We start from the raw sequence: 7,420 nt of genomic DNA, 5'->3' as shown, positions 1-7,420 counted from the left end.
TACCTTCTGGCGTCACTCAGTCAATCAAAATGTGTAATTAGGTAAAAAGAAAAGAGCATGGTGACTGCGTCTCACAAGAGTGTCAAAGAACATCCACTGTCTACTACACACCCAAGGGCACAAGCCTGATCTCGGTGAGTCACTGGGTATCTAGAGGTTCAAATGAAAACGGGCTTATTACATGTTGATGAAGGCCCAAAAGACCAATGTGTAAACCAGGCATCCTACAGAGAAAGTAATGTCCTGCCATCTGACAGGCACAGATTGCCACCCTAAGTGTCTGTACAGAGGTATCTTGGCATCAGCAAGGGGCAAAAAAAAGGTAAAAAAAATGAAGCCCCAGCAGAGGATGCAGCAAAAGCATAATTTCTTATGTCCTCTCCTGCTCTTTTAGACTTATTTCGGCCTCATTAGATCTCCTAACAGTTTTTCTAAGAGAGCATACACTATCCAGTTTTGGAAGCCTCCAAGAAGTTTAATCATCCAGCTCAGACGGGAAAGCCCCACTCCCTCACACAGGATACTGTGTGTCAGAAAACACAGTGGAGATTGGGCTGGACTTGCTAAAATGATGTATATGTTGTCCATGCTGTTCCAGAAAAAAGAAACCAGCTGCCCAAGCTGACAATGAGGAGCGAGATTGCGTGTTTATGTATGCACATAGGCCATTTTGAAATAATTTTCTCTAGTGTTTTGTTCCTTTTCCTAATAAGCCAACTGTTTATCACTATAGCAACCAGTGACAGATTCCTGGAAAGAAGAGCTGCAAATGCTCATTTGGACCTCTGTGGTCACAGGCTTTTGGTACTAGCAAGGTGCCACACCTGCCTCCCGGAGCTCTGAAATGTCACACAGGGACAGAGCAGGGTGAGGCAGGTGTGACGTGGTATTTGAGGGGGATTCAATTATCCTTCTGTGCCAGGGGCTTAGGTGATGAAGAATGGAAGAGGTGGGAAACGGATGTGCAAATAACCTGCTCAGTGGAGATCCTCCAGGTGTGGTATAGATGAAAATCAATGTCTCACCAAATACCTGCTGCCAGCAAACACCTCTGAAATCTGTGCCACTGAGCCTCCCACTTGTGTTGAGCCATGTTCCAGGCGACATCTCACAACCACAGCATTCGTTCAAGTGGCAAAGGTTGGTGAGACAGAACAAAAAATGGAATCTCTAGAGATAACCTTCACGGGCAACATAGTTACACAGAGGTGAAAGTTTTTATTTACTTTTCAACCTAGAAAGCTGAATGCATACCCCCCCCCCCCGATGTTACAAGAATATTAACAGAAATGTAAACTCTTAGTCTTCTTTTAAATCTACCTTTTCAGATAATATGAAGAGGATCATCCTTATGCTGTTTGCCTACCACTCCCCTGCATTTCTATAACTCATATCAGAAGCCCCTGAGCTCTCTCTGTGTCCTGGTACCCGGTCAGTTTGCTGATATTTCGAACAGACCCTGGGTAGAAAAAGATGAAAGCTAAAAGCCTTGAAGATTGAAAAAGGCTACTTGACCCTTGGTTCTGATACCAAAAGGGTTGAATGTTTTATTCCATGTTTTGTTTGTAATGTAATGTTATATTAGTGAAGTAATGTTGTTCTAGCACCAGTGTCCTAGCAAATGTCAGGCAAGCTCATAGGGAGACATATCTTCTAGTAGACTACATGATGCAGTAAAAAAGAACCCAAGCAGATGAGTGTTCAGGCATATAAGCTCTTCTTTCACTCTCAAACAGTAACTTGCTGAAACGTCCTCAAAGGAGGAACAGTCTAGGAATTACTTCTCATGAAGAAACTGTTTTGTTTCACCGTGTTGTGATTTTTTTGTAAGAATATCAAGTTGATGATTTGTGCTTTGTTTTGTTTTGCTTTGTGTTTTGTCCTTGAGAAGTCAAAGGTTCTGCTCCAGTTTCTCTTGAAATTATAAAGGAACTTCCCACACGTTTATGTTTCAGACCTACAAGATGCCTTATTGACAGAATAAATAGTTTTGGTGTAACCAGGTGTGGACTTCAATCAGCACTGCCAGGTGCAAGCAAACTTCTCAGCAAGGATGTTTCACCCTACGTGAAGACTAAATCAGTGCTGTGTGAATCTGTTATCTTCTATCTCACTTCTCAAAACTGGATCTGGGCTGACAGCAGTAACACTCAGACAGCTTGCAATCACCATGGTAAGTGGGTATTATATGACGAGGCTTGCGAACTGTCTTGCAAGGCAGCTGGGTGACACCTCATATTGTGAACGAGCAGATAGAAAATTCCCCTTGTCTTGGCCAGGGACTTTGTTTCATAACATAATATTTAATTCTGGTTGGTCCTTGTCATATGGAAATAAATGTCAGGACTGTTCTGTTTTTTATAAAGATACACTTTGAAAATGGGTGTTTAGGATGCATCTTTGAGGCAATAAGTGGTTTATGGCATTTTTGAGATGATGAGTGTTTTATGGCACTGTAGTGTTTGAGTAGCTGGAGACTGTCTCAGATAATTTCAAAGACCTAGAGCATACACCTGCCTTCCCAAAACTCTTAGGAGTTTGGGGAGATAGCTGGCAAAATAGGGGATATTTCCTTACTATATACTCTTATATGTTTTGTATAAGTACTTGTATTGGATCCTAGGAGACATCAGGCAGGCAACATAAAAAGGCACATATGAAGGTGTGACCTCTGTCCAATAACCTTACAGTCCACAAACAGCTGAGGATTTATTATGGCTAGGTGAGAGCAGGTACCTTTTCAAACCACTTCCCCCCTAAGCCCACATTTTTCTCCTTTTAATAGGCTTGCCTGTACAGGTCCAATTTTGCCTGTACTACCAAAAAGAAAGAGGAGTTTGCTGCTTCCTGATGCAGGATGTGAATGGTGGTGCTTCCAAGGCAGTGAAGATGGCATCTTTGTAGTGAATAAGACAGCAGTGGGAAAAGGGTCACACTGTATTAACACCAAGCAGAAACTCATGGGCAGGAGTGTTACTTGAAACTCTGCCTCTTTTTTTCTCTCAAATACTCTAGACGAAAAAGAAGGGACAGCTGGTCTTGGTCAGCACCTAGTTGGTCTGCATGCCTTGTCAATATGTCTGCAGATTACTGCTGCCTTTCCATCTGTTCACGGCATCTTCTCCCACACCGAAACTCGTTGAGCCTTGGAATGGCCATGATACTGTAAATATACAAGTTACACAGTATCCTTCTGCTGAGATTGCAAAACCCAGCTCCAGGTTACCTGGGTTCAGTGGCACTGAGGAACTGGCGCTACTTTGATGGTATTTGTTACACTGGTGGTATTTGCCACTGAGCCACAGAGCTAATATATTCCTCTTTCCCTCTTTACTTACCTTCCTAGTATTTCTTCTCTGCATTGTCCCAACAGGATGTCCCTGGAGCCTTCTAGTTTGTCAAGCACAGCACACTGCTCTGTGCTTGAGAGCATATGGGCAACAAAACAAGAGTTTGCAGCTGGAATTTGAACGTGGCACAAACTGAATTGCTTAAAAAATCAAGGTGTCTGCTAAGAAGAAAAAATGATGGACACAAAAGGTCACATAGACCAACCACTGGCCTCAAGCCAGGAGATATTGTCTAAACTTCCCATGATGATAATCCAGCCATCTCCTGATATAGTACCTGACTGTGCTGATGGCAAGAAAGTTCAGCTGATATTTAACACAAGTCTTAATGTTACTGTATGTTCACAGGTTACTTTCTCCTTGTAAATGGAAAATAACTGACCACTTTCATATTTATAGCAGCATAGACAACTATGACCGATACCTCCCCTTCATATCTGCTTTTCTACAAAAAGCAATTTTTTCCCTAGAAATTATTTTTAATGCATAATAAATAAAGGTCTTTTCACTACCTCTGTGTATTTCCTAAAGTATGGACTCCAATACAATAAATATTGCTCTGATCAAGATCTTACCAGTGCCATGTGAAGAATATTGTTTACCATCCATGCCTTCCATATGATACTTGGAACAATTAGATTCCTTCTGTCATCTGTTATAGGTCCATTTCTATGGTACTGTTCTCTAGCTAGGTATTCTGTACATAACCCTACTCCCTCATTTTAAAGGGGATAATATGGCTGTCCTTCTCAGGATTGTTCACGGTATTTTTCCTCATGATTTTCCCCTTTCCCCACCAACTCACAAAGTCTTCAGTGATTTCTGGAATTTCAGCACTGTAAAAGTAATTTCAACTCATCCAAATATTCCTTAAAAGATTCCTTTTGTCTTCTAGCCTGTTCTCTTGTTATTAATTTTAAAGACTGAAAGCCAATGGATCATAGTTCAACTCTTTAGGAAAGATAATTTCAGTCCTTTTAAGGCTGTTATTTTTGACAGTCTGTCCTTAATGTTTGTGTTAATGGAATTATAAAAGTTTTCTAAATTCTCCTTTTCAGTACCTGAAAACAGTGAACAACAAGTCACCACCTTTCTTCTCCTTATAAGTTCTGACTTTGAATACTTGCTATAAGCTGACTGTCACTCTAAAATATGACCAACAAATTCCCCACAGGATCATTGCTGAAGGTGTGGTGGAACATTTTTCATGAACAGCTGACCTAAAACACAGTGGCAGAGACACTTTCCTTAGACTGCTGGTAGGCTCATACACTCACTTCCCTGGTGATTTGATTTGCCTTTGTGCTTGCAATTGATGCATGAGTGCAGGAAAAGATGGGAATAAGACTTGGGGCAGGATGCAGGAATGCGCATTGGATAAAACAGCAGACCAGGGATGGGAGAGCAACCTCCAAGATCTGTGGTACTTTGGATGTAAGGTAGGATGAAATCACCACATAGAGCCCAGAAAAAGAGCTGCTGAAGGCCTGTAACAGATTAGTGATGCAGATTCTGGCTCTCCAAGGGTGAGGGGCCATGTCTAAGCAGTTGTGAGCAAACATCAGGTAGATGCTGAAGAGGCTCAGGATAGCTTCAGAAGATGGGGAATGGGAGAAAAAGGCTCTTCTTCATCACAAGGCAAAGGATGGAGACATGCTGTTATTCCCAGGAGTTATTTTTCAAGGACAATTTGCCCTCAGGCACTTTTGTTTTTTTAATAAGGATGTGGCCAAGCTAAGCAATTTTCTCTAAGTCATTGTGTGCATTTTTTTCTCAAACCATGTCCATGGCAAATTATGTATAATTGGGCTGTAAGGCTCTCTGTGTCCTGCTTAATCTGCTGTTTACTGATGTGGTCTTTATCAACACTGACAATTTTTTTCGAGATGATTTTGTCACCTCCATCCTCTATACAGAATGTAAACAGTGATTATGTAAACAGCTTACACTGCTATTCATCACGTTCAAACACCTTGATTTCTTATCTTTTTAAGGGTGAGGATTGTATATAGAAATGTGGAAGCACTTACCACAGTTTTTTAGGGCTGGATGAAAGCACCATCCCGCATTAGGGATGGGCCACTCCTGCCGTGTTCTGCTGGGGCTTGCATCTAGGGCTGTGACTTCAGATGGTGCTTGGGGCTTATTGTCAGGCAGATCAGTCTCTCCTTCAGAGAACAGGTCTGTACCAGATGTTAGTATGCTAAGGGACTTCTCTGATAAGCACAAGAAGCAGGTTCTAAGTAAAAATATACCCTCATCCAACCTGATGTGCCAGTGTAATGATACCAAGGCTTTCACAGACCTGAAGTCCCAGAGCATGAAAATTAGGTATTTCCACACAATCTTCTTGCCCTGCAGCTTAAAATTCAGTACATATCAGTCAGATACCATATGTAGAAATTTTTTTTTCCTTCCCTGGCAAGACCTTTTTCTTCCTGATGGAACTTTAAGGATCTAGAATTGTCATATTGTTTTAAGGAATATTATTCTTTCAAAAATCCTTGAGCAGTTTTGGCATTTGAAAAGAAAAAAGCATTTCATCCTTTGTGTAAATACAAGGCAAAGTTGTATCTGTCACAACCTTCCTCTCAAATTACACTGTTTGTAATTCTCAAGTAATTCAGTTTAATATAGTTCAGCTATTTGCCCCCAGTTTTCATTTTCACTAAAGATGAGATACATTTTAATTCTCAAATGGCACAGTTTAACATATCACTAGTGTATACTGAAACTGTACTATTTTTTAATCTATTATTTGTTCTTCCATCTTTAGTCCTGCTGCTATTACAAAGAGGAGTGAAACTATTCCACTACTTCACAGAAATCTCTGCAGTGTTTTCAACCAGTGGTGGATAAGTTCATCACGATTCTGTAGCCAGTTATGGACCACTGAACTCCAGACTCATGGACCACCAGGTATCCCAGGACCTCAATATAGATATTTTGAGACCAGGAGCAGCTGCTTAGTCATCTCCTGTTGCAAATTTGGGAGTATACTGCTGCCACCCTCATATTTCATATAACCTGTAAATGGTTCCCTCATTTTCAAGGTAATCGTCAGACTTGAGGACAGAATGAACTCTGAGCAGACAAACTGCACTGGCAACAGCCTGCTCTCAACCACCACCCTCCCCAGACATCTCTGGTCCTTCTCTGATCAGGGAAGATAACATTCACCCACCATAGGAGAGATCTTTCTATGAAACCATGAGCTGGTCAGAGGCTGCCACCCCCAAACAGCTCAGCCAAGACTTGCTGACTTCTGGCTGGCAACAGAGTGGGCAAATTATCCAAGCAATCTATGGATGGCACCCTTGATTTAATCTATCTCCATCCTTGAGATAAAACTGAGCAGATTTACACCATCCTCAGCTGCTCTTAAAAACATTCAGTGTAGAGGATGCTGACAGCCTCTGCAGTAACTGATGCTCAATTGCCCTTTCAATTAAAAGGATAATGCCTAATCTAAATTACCTTTCCTCTCAGCAAATGAGATTACTTTTTTTCCTGCTGATTTTGAAGAAAGATATACTTTGTGCATGTGAAGATTCACTTCATCCTTGTCTTCTTCCTAGAAGACAGCTTCAATTCTTTCAGCCATTCTGAAGAAGTCAGGTGCCTTACCATCCGTGTTGCTCACCTCTGAGCTGTGTGATTCACAGAGCTACATTCTTCTAAAAATACCTATCCCAAAAATGGACACCGTTTTCCAGCTGAGGTCACTAATGCCAAGCTGAGTAAAAGAACTATTTTCTGTATTTTATACCTGTTAATGCATCCCAGAAGGTCATTTGAATGTCTTGCAGCAGCACTATATTTTGCACTTCCAATTACAATCCATTGTCATCTTCTGGACCCTTTTCTGCAGCAGAATAAAACTGATCAGGATAAACTTCTACAGGGCCCTACTTCTTGTTTCATCACATTTAAGGAATGCACTGAATGATAAATTCAAATAGTAATTGTCAATCAGTTGTACATCCACCTCATAATTTTATCTGGATCATTTTTATTCAGCTGGCTTCTGGTAACATCATGTGGGATTGTCAAAAGCTGTAGTACAGTCA

Source organism: Pseudopipra pipra, chromosome 3, assembly GCF_036250125.1.
Source record: "Pseudopipra pipra isolate bDixPip1 chromosome 3, bDixPip1.hap1, whole genome shotgun sequence".
Classification (NCBI taxonomy): Eukaryota; Metazoa; Chordata; class Aves; order Passeriformes; family Pipridae; genus Pseudopipra; species Pseudopipra pipra.
The sequence above is the reverse complement of the archived record's forward strand: the minus strand, read 5'-3'. Positions refer to the sequence as shown.